Source organism: Pocillopora verrucosa, chromosome 14 (genome assembly GCF_036669915.1).
Source record: "Pocillopora verrucosa isolate sample1 chromosome 14, ASM3666991v2, whole genome shotgun sequence".
Classification (NCBI taxonomy): domain Eukaryota; kingdom Metazoa; phylum Cnidaria; class Anthozoa; order Scleractinia; family Pocilloporidae; genus Pocillopora; species Pocillopora verrucosa.
Genome location: NC_089325.1, coordinates 14,408,312 through 14,424,182, shown reverse-complemented (window position 1 = coordinate 14,424,182; position 15,871 = coordinate 14,408,312). Strand labels below are relative to the sequence as shown.

General features: G+C 40.8%; 10 non-coding genes and 1 pseudogene across 10 annotated transcripts; 3 read left to right on the top strand and 8 right to left on the bottom strand.

Moving 5' to 3' along the window:
- Positions 1 to 11: 11 nt before the first annotated feature.
- Trnad-guc (transfer RNA aspartic acid (anticodon GUC)) lies at positions 12 to 83 on the bottom strand. The gene has a single exon. It is a non-coding gene; the product is annotated as a tRNA-Asp (tRNA).
- Positions 84 to 1,609: 1,526 nt separating this feature from the next.
- Trnav-aac (transfer RNA valine (anticodon AAC)) lies at positions 1,610 to 1,682 on the bottom strand. Its single transcript has one exon. It is a non-coding gene; the product is annotated as a tRNA-Val (tRNA).
- Positions 1,683 to 3,038: 1,356 nt separating this feature from the next.
- Trnav-cac (transfer RNA valine (anticodon CAC)) lies at positions 3,039 to 3,111 on the bottom strand. Its single transcript has one exon. It is a non-coding gene; the product is annotated as a tRNA-Val (tRNA).
- Positions 3,112 to 4,530: 1,419 nt separating this feature from the next.
- Trnap-ugg (transfer RNA proline (anticodon UGG)) lies at positions 4,531 to 4,602 on the bottom strand. The gene has a single exon. It is a non-coding gene; the product is annotated as a tRNA-Pro (tRNA).
- Positions 4,603 to 5,241: 639 nt separating this feature from the next.
- Trnan-guu (transfer RNA asparagine (anticodon GUU)) lies at positions 5,242 to 5,315 on the bottom strand. Its single transcript has one exon. It is a non-coding gene; the product is annotated as a tRNA-Asn (tRNA).
- Positions 5,316 to 5,939: 624 nt separating this feature from the next.
- Positions 5,940 to 6,037, top strand: Trnat-agu (transfer RNA threonine (anticodon AGU)). The gene is made up of 2 exons: positions 5,940 to 5,977; positions 6,002 to 6,037. It is a non-coding gene; the product is annotated as a tRNA-Leu (tRNA).
- Positions 6,038 to 7,670: 1,633 nt separating this feature from the next.
- Positions 7,671 to 7,742, bottom strand: Trnad-guc (transfer RNA aspartic acid (anticodon GUC)). Its single transcript has one exon. It is a non-coding gene; the product is annotated as a tRNA-Asp (tRNA).
- A 3,418-nt stretch (positions 7,743 to 11,160) lies between these two features.
- Positions 11,161 to 11,234, top strand: Trnat-agu (transfer RNA threonine (anticodon AGU)). The gene has a single exon. It is a non-coding gene; the product is annotated as a tRNA-Thr (tRNA).
- A 1,065-nt stretch (positions 11,235 to 12,299) lies between these two features.
- On the top strand, positions 12,300 to 14,827 carry LOC136278253 (uncharacterized; annotated as a pseudogene).
- Positions 12,327 to 12,398, bottom strand: Trnad-guc (transfer RNA aspartic acid (anticodon GUC)). Its single transcript has one exon. It is a non-coding gene; the product is annotated as a tRNA-Asp (tRNA).
- An 838-nt stretch (positions 14,828 to 15,665) lies between the features above and the next one.
- Positions 15,666 to 15,738, bottom strand: Trnav-aac (transfer RNA valine (anticodon AAC)). Its single transcript has one exon. It is a non-coding gene; the product is annotated as a tRNA-Val (tRNA).
- Between the last annotated feature and the right edge of the window lie 133 nt (positions 15,739 to 15,871).

Here is a 15,871-nt window from a genome sequence, read left to right as displayed (position 1 = left end):
AGGATGCGCGTCTCCCCGGCGGGGAATCAAACCCCGGTCTCCCGCGTGATAGGCGGGGATACTCACCACTATACTACCGAGGATGTCGCTATGTATGTAGTGTAAATACTATTTTGTTAATAGGTGGTTTTATGGATACGTGTTTAGTCCTTTCTGTTGCCAAGACTTACCTGACTAAAGAGGGTGCCCTCTGTAAGAACTAAATTAATTTATGTTTTTTTTTAGCCTGCGCTCTGATTTCCTTAATTCTGTCTCAGTTCAAGTTTGTTGTCTGGAATCGGATAATTCCTTCATTATACAGTAAATGGTTTGAACCCGGGGGTAACATGTAATAGTGTAGTTTGATCGTCCGGGTGAGTGTAGTCCTGAGAAGGACTGTTGTCGGTAGTGGTGACTGACGTTTCGACAACCTGAGCAGAAGTCATCATCAGAGTCAAGTAAAAGGTTGTCGTCAGTCAAATGTACTTAGTCCAATTTGTGTACACTGATTGGTCAGCTTTGCCTTGATGTTATCGGCTGTAAGACTCAAGTGGCGTAGGTCAGTCGTGATTGGTCGGTTTGGATCCGATAGTGAAGGTAGGTCGTTCTGTTCGGTTCGTTTGTAATGTTAATGTCGTGGATGAGTTGTTTGTATGGTGCCGGTAGTGGTTGACACCTGTTCAGGGGAGTCTGTTCCAAGTTAGTAAACCAGCTTTCCAGGGTCAGTCGTTGAAAGTAGTTGGCGCTGTAGGTAAGGCATTGCGCAGAGTCTCAGTCAATAGTGTGGTTCGTAAGTCGGTGATGTTCATGCAATGTGATTGTTGACATCGCCTTTCCTCGTCGCTCGTTTGTGTTCAGTCAGTCTAGTTGTAAGGTTTTTGCCAGTCTCACCGATGTAGGAGGCGTGGCAGTTGGAGCAATTGATCTTATATACTGCTCCTTGTCTGTTCCTCGGTTCGTGTCTGTCTTTGATGCTAGTCAGTAACTGACGTAGTGTGGTAATAGATTTGTGAGCGACACGGATATTGAATAGTTGTAGGATGCGTGAGATGTTCTCAGATATGCCCTTTATGTATAGTACAGTAGCTGTGGTCGTATGAGTTGCGTTGTCGTTAGCTTCGGTAGTAGTAGTAGGTCTGTGAGTGTTTTGCCCTCTTTATGTAGGAGGCAATTCACGCCTAAGATTGTATTGTTATTCGAAGTTCGCTTAAAGATGAGTAATGCTTACACTTATAATGAGTATAACAAAAGACCTGGCCATTTTGATTATTGCTTAGTAGTCTTTCCGCTGACCGGTGACGTAACAGATTTTGGCTCACAATTATGCTTGCACTCAAACCAGAGTAGAACAGAGCACACAACAGTCAAACATCCGTGCATGGACAACGTAGCCTTGTCGTGTGCTTTGGGCTGTCACAACCATGATGTCCAAAAGAAATATAAGCAACCACGCGGGCTACTAAGTCTCGATGTTTCAAAAGCGTAGAACTTTTTAAGATAACTAAAGCTAAAAACAAAATATACGATAACATAGATTATATTTGTTAATCTGCTGAGAGATATGCTATGTTGCAACATAATAAGCCTTTATAAAAGAAGGAAAAAAGGTGACTACACAAAGTATTCACTATGTTTCTGGCAGGGCTCGAACCTGCGACCTTCCGCGTGTTAAGCGGATGTGATAACCACTACACTACAGAAACCACCCTGATCCCTCACATGGCACACATTTTCTCTAGCCCCTGATATGCATAGACTTAATTTCGACGTGTTTGATGTTAAAACAACAGTTGGCGTAAAAACTGGACCCCGCCGCTACATTTAACTTGTTGCCCTTTTTCCACAACGTTAGGATAGTAAAATCTGCTCATTGGGGTCTTTCCTGAAACATAAAAACGAAACAAAGTGCGGAGATACGCATTTAACAAGAAACTGCAACCCGGAGTACAGCCTTTCTGATCCCCCCTCCACACCCCCCCCCCCTCAAAAAAAAAAACCATATGATCCTCAAATATTCTCTAGAAAGGGTATTTTTATTATTATTCTACCGAAACAGGTAGATTGATACCTGTGTGCCATAAATTTGTTATGGATGGACTGGTGTTCCTGGACTTTCGATCAGAGTCGCATTTCTGATCATTTTTCCAGTCCGATTGAGCACTTGTTTAACATAAGAGGAGTCAGGAGCCCATTACTTGGAGCCTTCAACTGCTCCATATTTTTGTCACGGCGTTTTCACAGACAAGTCTATTTTCAGTTTGAATTTACTGCGAACTAGGACTCCCAACGAGAGCACATCGACCAATCAAGATTAGCGCCTGGTTAATTTCTAACTTTACTCGTTAATATATGGAAAGAAAAACAGCAGAGAGATGCAAGGCCTCTTGCGATAGTTCGAGTGCAGATTCACATGAACAAAGCGACAAAGATGTCCCAAGCTCAAGTCTCGATAAAAAGCAAATGATTAATTCATGTAAGCGTAACATGTTGTGTGACTCGGTGTTAACTTACGGAGGAACAGTTGATAATTTGAACATGCTATAAGGAGTAGCATAGGGAACGAAATATGGTCGATTTACAACGATAAATATTTCGAAATATGAACATTTTACACGTTAAATCAATAGAATTTACTCACATCTTTTGTGTCCGTTGTGGTTTCCGGCGTTCTCTGCCGTTTTAAGCTTGCTTTACCGACTTTTTTAAGAGTTTCTTTAAGAGCCTTAAAGATTCTTTGTGAGTTTCTTTTAAGAGTTTAATTTCTTTAAAAAAAAGAATTAGCCATTGTTATCAAGAGTCACCAAACCATGATGGAGTTTGGTTATATCATATATATGTTAACGCTTCTTGTTCCATTATTTTATTTTTCTGTTTCTACAACCTGACCTGAACAATAGTATGACTACTGCCTCACCACATTCACGGAGGTAAATAAGTGGAAAGTGAAGATTTCTATAGTGACTAAACAGGAGGGAAGAACAAACATCTGAAATGTGTTACATTCTTGGTCGAGGTAAAACTTAAGTATTTATAAGGACTCTCTTGCTTCAAAGTTTTTCTGTTTCTGGCAGGGCTCGAACCTGCGACCTTCCGCGTGTGAGGCGGACGTGAGAACCACTACACTACAGAAACCTGCTATTTATGTTATGTTAAACACTTGAATCTACTTTAATATGGCCTCTAGAGTATCGTTATCAGATTTAACACAACTAAATTCGGAAAAAAGCGAAAATAACCGCCCTTCGGAATTTTTTTAGATTCGCCTGCGTTTAAATCAAGGGATGTTATTAACAACCGAGAAACTGAATTAGGGTGATAAAAATAAAAGCTAAGTTTTTCGTTTGTCTCTGGAGTATCGTTATCAGATTTAACACAACTAAATTCGGAAAAAAGCGAAAATAACCGCCCTTCGGAATTTTTTTAGATTCGCCTGCGTTTAAATCAAGGGATGTTATTAACAACCGAGAAACTGAATTAGGGTGATAAAAATAAAAGCTAAGTTTTTCGTTTGTCTCACGATGTAGTCACGTGTGATGTAGATCGCGACGTTTCGGCTGCATACTGCTAGTCTTCTTCAGGCGACGATGATGAACAACTAATCACAGCGATGCTCTGCTATGATTAGTTGTTATTCAACAGCTTTGATTGGTGCTTTTCGATCCTTGCTGTTCACTCAGTGATTTTCTCTCTTGGCGGTCCGCTGTCGCACGCCTCTCCTGTTGTTGTTGTTGTTGTTTTTGTCGTGGGCATCCAAGCTTCTGGAATTTCTATTCCACTATCCCTGCTGATGTTGTTAGGGTGAAGTCTTACATGAATTGCCCCTTTGACCCTGCGCGTGTAGTAATAAGGGTCACGATCAATAAACTTTACTCTGTTCCAGAGCGGCTTGTGTTCGGTGTTGCACGGGCGAATCGAATATCTCGATCGTGCTCCTTAATTCTGTCTTGCATAGGTCTTTCAGTCTCTCCGATGTACACCTTGCCGCATTTACAGGGAATCCTGTAGACTACGCCATCTTGTTTAGCCGGGTCGACAGCATCTTTTGGTCGTGCTAACTGAGATCTTAGCGTAGTCTCAGACTTGAAAACGTACGCCTTGTTGTTGTAGGCAACGGCGAAGCTGTTAGGACAGACCTTTGACATAAGGCAAAACCGCACTAGTAGTAACTCGTTGGCGGGTACGGCACTGCTGTTTGGTTTTGCCTGAAGAAGACTAACAGTATGCAGTTGAAATGTCGCGATCTACATCACACGTGACTACGTCGTAAGACAAACGAAAAACACGATGAATAACCACAACCTTTTCTACGAAATGTATTAAGCTAATGTTCCAAGTTTGGTACTCTTAAGAGAAAAAAAAACAGAAGTAATGGGAGCTCTCCTTGAAAAAAACAAAATTCAGTGGTACGTTAAGGGCTTGTGTGGAACCAGAAACGGAAAACAAAATGAGATCTATCTTTTATGGGATTGCCGTCGTCATAAAGTTATCTAAGGGAAGTTTGACCAACCGGTCTGTTAATTTCGGGAAAGTTTTCCAAAAGGAGGGACTATCGGGCCTGTCCGGGAGTCGAACCCGGGACCTCTCGCACCCAAAGCGAGAATCATGCCACTAGACCAACAGGCCGGAGATGTGAAATGTGATTTAGAAAGGGTATTTTATTCATTGCTGTTATTAAAGCGGGCGGGTTAACACCTGCGTCATGAACAGACTAGTGTTACTGGTGTTTTGATCATGGTCGCACTTCGGAGCATTGTTCAAGTCTAAATGACAATCTCATCCGGTTTACAAGGAGTGTACATTAAAGGAAGTATTATCACAGCGAACGGCTTCTCAAAGTTTACCTAGCTCCTGGTAAGGTAGTTGCATTTGAAAGAGAGCTGTCCGAGCCAACCTCTATGTCAGGCAGAAACCCGTAAATAAGTCACCACTGCTCTACCATCAATCTCACCAATGAAACAAGCTTCTTCAAACAAATGACAGTTAGGGTGCGTACATCCCACACTAAAGGAGAAATAATGAAGGCAGATAGGAAATGAATCTCAGCTTTCAAATTATAAAAACTGGAGTTTTCCAGTCTACTTTTGTCTTTTTCGGCTTAATGGTAAAGGCGTGACTGCACTTGATTTCCAACACGTGAGCATCTGAGTGCCACAGCTAGTAACTCTGTAACAGCTAACAGAACAATTAATATTTTTTACCGAGAAATGGGCCATATAAAACATGCAACAAGAAAACAAAAGGGTTGGCTGAGGTGTAAAATATCGTCCCCGGGTGGGCTTGAACCACCAACCTTTCGGTTAACAGCCGAACGCGCTAACCGATTGCGCCACGGAGACGACCGAATATGTGTTACTATTAAGGAGTAGATTGTGTCTGCTAAATCTTAGATGTTTAGAGTCTTTAGAAAAATGACGAATGTATCAGTTTTATAATTATCAATTTTCGGTATTAATCGATAGCAAAGGAGGGAATTCGTTCATCATAAAAGTTTCATCTAATCCCAGTTCCACCGCGGCTTTCGTGTAGTTCACCCTGGGATAGGTTGTTAGTATCAATAGGGGGTCAGAACATTTTCCACTGTTTCGTATTTTGTTTCGTAATTTGTTTAGGTGTATTATACCTTGAAGTTTACAGACGGTTGTAAACTACATTCCTCAATTTTTTCGCTGCCTTTGCCATAACTGAAGTAATGATCCCTGGACTGTGTTTTGGGTTTAAGAACTGTATGAAGCTCTATATCATCCAACAACGACAAGCACCAGTTGCCACTCACGTTTTGAAGGTAGCTTTTAGCAAGTATGTCCTAACAGAATTAAGGCATTTTTATATCATTGCCTTGCTATATCAGCCTCGCATTCCTTTTTTTTTTGTCAAACGCACAAAAAACTTCTTAACTGTTTGGCCGGCTCCATCTCAAAAATTAACCCCTCTACAACACCAGTACCTTCGTCTCCAAGCGAGGTGCCGTAGCTCAAGTGGTTAGAGCGCCTGTCTAAGTCTGTCGCCTGTCTGTCCTTTAGTAAACAGGAGGTCATGGGTTCAAATCCCATCGGTGCCTTTCGGTTTTCTTTTTCTCATAACTTTATTTAATATACTTTCATAAATTGTCCCATTTCCTGTGTCAAAAAACACTGGTAGCAAGAGTGGTTCGAAAATAATAAAGACCGAAATAAAGCTCACTGCGTCAGTTCAACATGGAGTTAAAAAAAACAACAACAGCCTGAATCTTCTCAAACACAAGTCAACAGAAAACTGGCGGCAAGTAACCGAGCTTAAACAAGGGAAACTCAATTCCTCAAGGGTACTCAGAACTTTTTCTTGGTCCAAAAGCTCATGGCGAGACTAAAAAAAACATCTTTCTCCATCTCACCACCAAACTTAGTATTTACTATCTTTCTTATTCTATTTACACGCAGGACCCTTTCGACATTGTTAATCCTAGCAGTATGAAAGACACATGTCACATGCGGACCTAGCAATGACCCAGTGCAGCGTTGTGTCCTTGTGGCTCAGGGCTTGAGAATCCGAGGGCGGAATGCGAAGATCTAAGGTTTAGCTTCTCATAAGGACTCAGAACTTTTCCGTTTTCCTTAGCTTGTGACAAGACAAAAAAATTTCTCTGAGGGAAACTTAATAGGACGAAGAACAATTTTTTTATTACATAAACAGCTTTAAACTCTCTCTCTACCAGCTCAAAAAGGATCCAATCGATAGCAGAACCTGAATCAAATTTACTCCAATCTTTATTGCTGTAAGGGGAGATAAAATTTATCCTCAACGGATCGCTGGTGATACCATAGTGAAATGCTACACCCGTCCACTTAGGATCTGAATTAAGAACATAAGAGGATAACCTCTCTTGGCTACATTTTTTTTTAAATGAATTGAAGCATATATTAAGACTCTATTGCTTTAAAAAAAATTCTTTTTCGGGAAAAAATTGTTTCGGGCTGACGTGTAACCTCTTTACTTCGGAAGCCAAACGCACATATTCCATTCAAATTTCGAAGCTATTTCAATATGGCCTGTTCAGTATCGTTATCAGATTTAATCGTAACTCAATTCGAAAAAGCCTATTAGGAGCCAGATTTAATGACCTCTTATCATAGATATCAAGTCGGTGACGTTAATTTGGCGCGAAAGAGATTTTCGTGTTGATTCTAGTTTTTTAAAAGATTTTTTTTAGGAATAAAAAAAAAATGTTGCATACCTGAAAACCTCAACTAAATAGAGGTTATTCCTCGATCGAGCCCTTCGCAACGTGGACCTCCACCCGACTTTTCATCTGAATTTTTGCTTCTCGTCATCGCAACCACCGTCAGTTCTTTGCTTGTTGTGTGTAATTGCTTGTCTTCTGTAATTTTGCAAGGTTTCATGGGATATGGGTAGGGAACTAAGTCGCTAGGGCTCGAATAAAGTAATGAGTGAGTTTCCTCGATGTCCCACTACGACATCCCTGTTGGTGACGTCATCAAGTATCCAGAAATGGTTATGGCCCGGACTGTTGACAGCACTGCGTAATCTTTCGTAATTCCTGTAGTGTAGCTCTCGGTTTGTTGATATCGCTTTCTTATGTTCATAAAAAAAGACAAGTTGATTTCGGAATTGAAGAAAACTAATTTCAAAACTTTTAGCCTGCAGGGAATAGTTGATATTTGGAAAATATGGTTAAGCACAAAAACGGTTCGCGTCTCCCCGGCGGGGAATCGAACCCCGGTCTCCCGCGTGACAGGCGGGGATACTCACCACTATACTACCAAGGATGTCACACGGTCAAGCTTGTTCGTAGAGTAAATAATATGTTGTTAACAGATGGATTTATTAGTATTTGATACATCTTTAATCCTTTCTGTTGCCGAGACTTACCTGACTAAAGAGGGTGCCCTCTGTAGGAATTAAATCAATTTAAGATTTTCTTTTTAGCCTGCGCTTTGATTTCCTTAATTGTGTCTCAGTCCAAGTTGGTTGTCTGGAATCAGATAATTCCCTCATTATCACATACACCAAGCACGCGGAAGATCTCAGGTTCATCTCCTAAGTTTTGTACTCTTTATGAAGGAGGCAATTCGTGCCTAAGAGTGTATTGTTATTCGAAGTTCGCTTAAAGATGAGTAATGCTTACACTTATAATGATTATAACAAAAGAAGTGGCCATTTTGATTGTTGCTTATTAGTCTGTCCGCTGACCGGTGACGTAACAGATTTGGCTCATAATTATGCTGCACTCAAACCAGAGTAGCAAAGAGCATACAGCGGTCAAACATCTGTGCATGGACAACGTAACCTTGTCGTGTGCTTTTGGGCTGTCACAACTATGTTGTCCAACAGGAAATGTAAGCAACCATGAAAGCCACTCAGTCTCGATGTTTCAAAAGCGTAGAACGTTTTAAGATAATTAAAGCTAAAAACAAAATATACGATAACATGGATTATATTTGTTAATCTGCTGAGAAATATCCTAAACAAAGCGTAAGAAAAAATTAGCCACGCGTTGCGACATAATAAGCCTTTATAAAAGGAGGACAAAAGGTGACTACAAAAGGTATTCACTATGTTTCTGGCAGGGCTCGAACCTGCGACCTACCGCGTGTTAGGCGGATACACTATAGAAACCAACCTGTTACAATTCGCCCTCATGGCACAGATTGTGTCTGGCCCCTGAAATGCATACACTTAATTTCGACATGTTTGATGTTAAAACAACAGTTGGCGTAAAAACTGGACCCCGCTGCTACATTTAACTTGTTGTCCTTTTCCCACAACGTTAGGATAGTAAAATCTGCTCATTGGGGTCTTTCCTGAAACATAAAAACGAAACAAAGTGCGGAGATACGCATTTAACCAGAAACTACAACCCGGAATACAGCCTTTCTGATCCCCCCCTCCGCATCCCCCCCAAAAAAAACCACATGAACCTCAAATATTCTCTAGAAAGGGTATTTTTATTATTATTCTACTGAAACAGGTAGATTGATACCTGTGTGCCATAACTTTGTCATGGATGGACCGGTGTTCTTGGACTTTCGATCAGAGTAGCATTTCTGATCATTTTTCAAGTCTGATTGAGCACTTGTTTAACTTGGGGGCGTATCCTCAGGCATAAGAGGAGTCAGGAACCCATTACTTGGAGCCTTTAACTGCTCCATATTTTTGTCACGGCGTTTTCACAGACAAGTCTATTTTCAGTTTGAATTTACTGCGAACTAGGACTCCCCAAGAGAGCACATCGACCAATCAAGATTAGCGCCTGGTTAATTTCTAACTTTACTCGTTAATATATGGAAAGAAAAACAGCAGAGGGATGCAAGGCTTCTTGCGATAGTTCGAGTGTAGATTCACATGAACAAAGGTGTCCCAAGCTCACGTCTCGATAAAAAGCAAACGATTAATTCATGTAAGCGTAACATGTTGTGTGACTCGGTGTTAACTTACGGAGGAACAGTTGATAATTTGAACATGCTATAAGGAGTAGCATAGGGAACGAAATATGGTCGATTTACAACGATAAATATTTCGAAATATGAACATTTTACACGTTAAATCAATAGAATTTACTCACATCTTTTGTGTCCGTTGTGGTTTCCGGCGTTCTCTGCCGTTTTAAGCTTATCACAGCGAACGGCTTCTAAAAGTTTACCTAGCTCCTGGTAAGGTAGTTGCATTTGAAAGAGAGCTGTCCGAGCCAACCTCTATGTCAGGCAGAAACCCGCAAATAAGTCACCACTGCTCCACCATCAATCTCACCAATGAAACAAGCTTCTTCAAACAAATGGTTATAGCGGGTTTCGCCCATAACGAGTTTCGCACATATCGTTTCGCTCAGAACGAGAATGGTTTCGCCCAGAAAAATAAAGGTTTCGCCCATAAGTAAAACTTCTACACTCTCACTCGGAAAACGTCAACCTTATAAACGTTTGTATGGACAGAATGAAGAAAAGTGACTTGACCTGAGATCATGAAATTTTGAAACGAACAAGTTACTGTTGAAACGAACAAGTCAATTATAGCTTTCACTGTGGAGCGGGGATTGTTAAGGTAATTCGCGCACGAAATACTGCAGAGACGTCCGTTTGTCGTAAAAGCATTGCTATGATTTTTTTGCATCACTTTTCTTCTCGAGAATTGAATTAAACGCTTTTGAAAACACTTGCGCGTGGAACATATCATCGTTGCAAATCTTTTGTACACGGAAGATAAGTTCCGCACGCCAGCTTATGAATACATGTGAATACGGTTTCGTGAATACTAAAACAAAGGAATCGAGAGTTAAAGATTGTATTTCTGACATAGGTAACGGCAACATATAATTGGAAAAGAGATAGAAACTTGTCAAGTTCATGAGTGCGCGCGCGTGGAATAGCTTTACTACTCCGACGCCGTGCGGTACGAAAGCTTTAACTTAAAGGAAATTACCGTCTTACACAAAAAATCTCAATCAAACCTTATCAATAGAATTTGAAAAGCTTACTCTTGCAAAAATATCTCACCTGTTCGCTTATCAATAGATTTTCACTCTTGCAAAAAAAATCTCACCTTTTCACTAGTCAATGGAATTTGAAAAGAACTGAAGTTCACTCCTGCCAAAAAAATCTCACCTTTTCACTAGTCAATAGAACTTGAAAAGAACCGTTGTTTACTCTGGCCAAAAAAATCTCACCTTTTCACTTGTCAATAGAATTTGAAAAGAAAACTGAAGTTTACTTGGCACGCTATTGTTTCTAAAGTGAAGTCAACTGTTATTTGAATACCAATAGTAGCCCCGCGCTACGTCCGCCATTACGAAAGTCGTGTATGAACATTGTATGAACAGAAAACAAAAGCCCGGTTACCGGGCTCATCTAAAGCATATGTCTAAAGAGGCCCTTAGCCTGGATAATCACTGACTGTCAGTCTGGGCGAATCGAATTTATGCCTGGGCGAAACCATTCTCGTTATGGGCGAAACGCTTCTTGGGCGAAACTCGTTATGGGCGAAACCCGCGGATACCAAACAAATGACAGTTAGGGTGTGTTCATCCCACACTAAAGGAGAAATAATGAAGACAGATAGGAAATGAAGCCCAGCCTTCGAATTATGAAAACTGGAGTATTCCAGTCTACTTTTGTCTTTTTCGGCTTAATGGTAAAGGCGTGACTGCACTTGATTTCCAACACGTGAGCATCTGAGTGCCACAGCTAGAGAGGCGCCGTAGCTCAGGTGGTTAGAGCGCCTGTCTAGTATACAGGAGGTCATGGGTTCAAATTCCACCGGTGCCTTTCGTTTTTCTTTTTGTCATAATTTTATCTAATATACTTTCATAAATTGTCCCGTTTCCTGTGTCAAAAAACACTTGTAACAAGAGTGGTTCGAAAATAATGAAGACCAAAATACAGCTCACTGCGTCAGAAAAAAACAGAAAATCCCAAACGTTCAACATGGAAAAAAAAAACAACAACTGCCTGAATCTTCTCAAACACAAGTCAACAGAAAACTAGTGGCAAGTAGCCGAGCTTAAACAAGGGAAACTCAATTCCTCAAGGGTACTCAGAACTTTTTCTTGGTCCAAAAGCTCATGGCGAGACTAAAAAAAACATCTTTCTCCATCTCACCACCAAACTTAGTATTTACTATCTTTCTTATTCTATTTACACGCAGGACCCTTTCGACATTGTTAATCTTAGCAGTATGCAGGACACGTGTCACATGTGGACCAAGCGATGACCCAGTGCAGCGTTGTGTCCTTGTGGCTCAGGGCTAGAGAATCCAAGGGCGGAATCCGAAGGTTTAGCTTCTCGTGAGGACTCAGAACTTTTCCGTTTTCCTAAGCTTGAGACAAGACAAAAAAAAAACATCTTTCTCTTAGTGAAACTTAATAGGACGAAGAACAATCTTTTTTATTACATAAACAGCTTTAAACCCTCTCTCTGCCAGCTCAAAAAGAATCCGATCGATAGCAGAACCTGGATCAAATTTACTCCATGGCTGACGTGTAATCTCTTTACTTCGGAAGCCAAACGCACATATTCCTTTCAAATTTTCGAAGCTATTTCGATATGGCCTGTTCAGTATAGTTATCAAATTTAACCGTAACTCAATTCGAAAGGCCCATTAGAAGCCAGATTTAATGATATATTATCATAGATATCAAGTCGGTGACGTTAATATGGTGCAAAAGAGATTTTCGTGTTGACAGCACTGCGTAAGCTTTTGTATTTCCTCTAGTGTAGCTCACTGTTTGTTATCGCTACCTTATGTTCATGAAAAAACGAATTGATTTCTGAATTAAAGAAAACTAATTTCAAAACTTTTAGCCTGCAGGGAAAAGTTGATATTTGGAAAACATGGTTAAGCACAAAAACGGTAGGCGTCTCCCCGGCGGGGAATCGAGCCCCGGTCTCCCGCGTGACAGGCGGGGATACTCACCACTATACTACCGAGGATATCACACTATGAAACGGTCACAGACAGGATTTTTTTGAAACACCATTGCGGCCACCAAAAACGCCAGACTACCGTCCAAATCTGGACGAGGAGATGGAATTAACGTACACTGATCCGAAGCTAGAATCGGACCCAGAGGATAGCCCTCTAGCATCACAACTCGAGCCAAGGCATAAAGCTGAATTAGCTAAACAACGCAGTAACGAAGGTCTACGCCTTCAAAAAGAAAGCCGTCAAAAAGAAAACCTTCCGAGGAATAGCCGATACGCGGCCGCCAAGGAAGAGGAAACATGAAGACACCATCAGCGCTATCCAGTTCAAGAAGCAAAAAACTGAAACCTCCATTTTAAAACTGGAGAGACACTTACAACAAAATACTTGCCCTAAGTCGCTTCAGGCGAAGGCAAACGTCACGCCTGACGAAACCATTCGACAGGAAATAAGCGCTATTAAAAGTCACGCCGAAGAACAATACGTTAGCGCCCTTGTGCGCTTCCATCAGCGTAGACTTGTTAGTCACAAGAACAAACTTGAAAAGGCTAATATTGCCAAGTCTCGATCACAATACAATGTAAATACACGTGAACGATCACGTTCGCCCTTGAGGAACACTGTAAATACTGATGCCGACAGGATAGACAAAATAGAAAATCAGCTTTCAGAGCTGAAAGATCTTATATGTACACGCTTTCAGAGTGATAATAAACATGTTGAAAAGTACAACAGTGTCACCTCTGAAAAATCAGTCGCCAAACCCACTGCAGCAAAAAGGCTATCCAAGAATAATAAACGCAAAAAGCGTAGAAAAAATACACTACACAAGCGAGTGACTACAGAAAGGGAGAAAAATGAAAAATACCTTAAAAACCTTTCAGACAATACATTAACTGATCACCAAGTCAGCGTGTTAGCAAAAGGGCTTAAATTTATTGAAACACCCGTGACAAATGAAAATAAGATCAGGCAACAATTGTTGCGTGACTTCGAACAATTCGCTAGGCGAATGAGACTTAGATATATATTCCACGGGAATGACAAGGAACCACATCCTTTCCACGTCAAATCAAACTGGATACCACCAGTACAACCTTCTATTGCCCTTGAACGCTACTTCGAAAATATCAAGTTAAGCCTTGCTGAAATAGAAATAACAAAGCCAAAACACAACCTGTCATACAACGAACACAAAGCAGTCAAAGAACTGCAAAACAATACTGCCATCAACCTTAAGCGTGCTGACAAAGGCACCACAACAGTGATTCTCAACAAGAGGGACAAAATTCAAGAGGCCCAGGTTCAGCTCGACAACAGAGACCACTACCGACCTCTTGAAAACCCCATGGTCACTGACACATTAAAAAAAGTTAATGAGCTTATTGCTCAACTGCACAATGGCAAACATATAGACGATATGACAAAAAAGTGGCTTTCACAGACTCCCAATCCGCCCAGAATACCGATTTTCTACACTTTAACAAAAATCCACAAACCTTTGCCAGTGGGTAGACCGATTATATTGGGCTGCGAAGGACCAACTGAAAGGATATCATCCTTTGTGGATCATTTATTACAGCCTATTGCTCAAAAGCAAAAATCGTATCTCAAAGATACGACTGATTTCATCAACTTCATGGAGAAAACGCAAGTGTCAAATGATACTATTTTAGTATCAATGGATGTAACAAGCTTGTACACAAACATCCCACAAGAAGAGGGTATCACAATAGTATGCCAAGCATACGAAAAATACCACAATAACAGCCCTCCCATTCCGTCCCACTACTTAAAACAAATGCTCGGGCTTATACTGAAAGAAAATTCGTTCCCGTTCAACGGAGTAAACTATCTCCAATGTTTTGGAACTGCCATGGGAACACGAATGGCGGTTGCTTTTGCCAATCTCTTTATGGCAGAAATTGAAACAAAACTGCTTCACCAAAGCAGTATCAAGCCGAGAGTATGGAAGCGTTACATTGACGACGTTTTCTCCCTGTGGGATGTTCGTAAACAAGACATTGATCTATTCATCTTGCCACCCGCCAGGTGTTAAGAAAGGCTTTATTAAAGGAGAAGCTATTAGACTTCTAAGAACAAACTCCTCGGAAAGAAATTTCCAGGAGGCCATGTGTAACTTCAAAACACGACTTGAAGCACGTGGTTACCCAAAAAGCCTAATTGAAAAAACGTTATCTGAGGTCTCGTTTGCCGCAAGGCAGTCGACACTTAAAAAACAAACCAAAAAAACTACAGGCAAAATATTGCCTTTTGTGACAGCATACCACCCAGGGGTTAAAAATTTAAAACAAATACTGATGCAAGAATGAAACCTCATACAAAATCAGCCACTGCTGAAAACAATTTACAAAACGCCTCCGATTATATCATACAAAAGAGGTAAATCGTCATACTCGTCAGAGCGAAGCTTTAATTAAAGGCTTTTGCGTCGCAAACGTAAAACCACACAGGGGAGTCTGTGTAGGCCTGTCTATGACCTTTTCAAATACTATGTGGTGAATAAGTGGATTTATTAATATTTGATACGTATTCAGTCCTTCCTGTTGCCAAGACTAACCTGACCAAAGAGGGTGCCCTCTGTAGGAATTAAATCAATTTAAGTTTTTTTTTTAAGCGAACGCACTGATTTCCTTAATTCTGTCTCAGTCCAAGTTTGTTGTCTGGAAATGGATAATTCCCTCATTATTACATACACCAAACACGCAAAAGATCACAGGTTCATCTCTTAAGTTTTGTCCTCTTTATGTAGGAGGCAATTCACGCCTAAGATTGTATTGTTATTCGAAGTTCGCTTAAAGATGAGTAATGCTTACACTTATAATGAGTATAACAAAAGACCTGGCCATTTTGATTATTGCTCAGTAGTCTGTCCGCTGACCGGTGACGTAACAGATTCTGGCCCTTAATTATGCTTGCACTCAAACCAGAGTAGAACAGAGCACACAGCAGTCAAACATCTGTGCATGGACAATGTACCCTTGTCGTGTGCTTTTGGGCTGTCACAAACATGTTGTCCAACAGGAAATATAAGCAACCACGCAAGCCACTAAGTCTCGATGTTTCAAAAGCGTAGAACTTTTTAAGATAACTAAAGCTAAAAACAAAATATACGGAAACATTGATTATATTTGTTAATCTGCTGAGAGATATCCTATGTTAAAACAAAGCGCAAGAAAAAATGAGCCACGCGTTGCGACATAATAAGCCTTTATAAAAGAAAGACAAAAGGTGACAACAAAAAGTATTTATTATGTTTCTGGCAGGGCTCGAACCTGCGACCTTCCGCGTGTTAGGCGGACGTGATAACCACTACAATACAGAAACCACCCTGCTAGGTTTGGGCCTCACAGAGCACAAATTCTCTCTAGCCCCAGAAATGCATAGACTTAATTTCGACAAGTTTGATGTTAAAACAACAGTTGGCGTCAAAACTGGACCCCGCCGCTGCATTTTAACT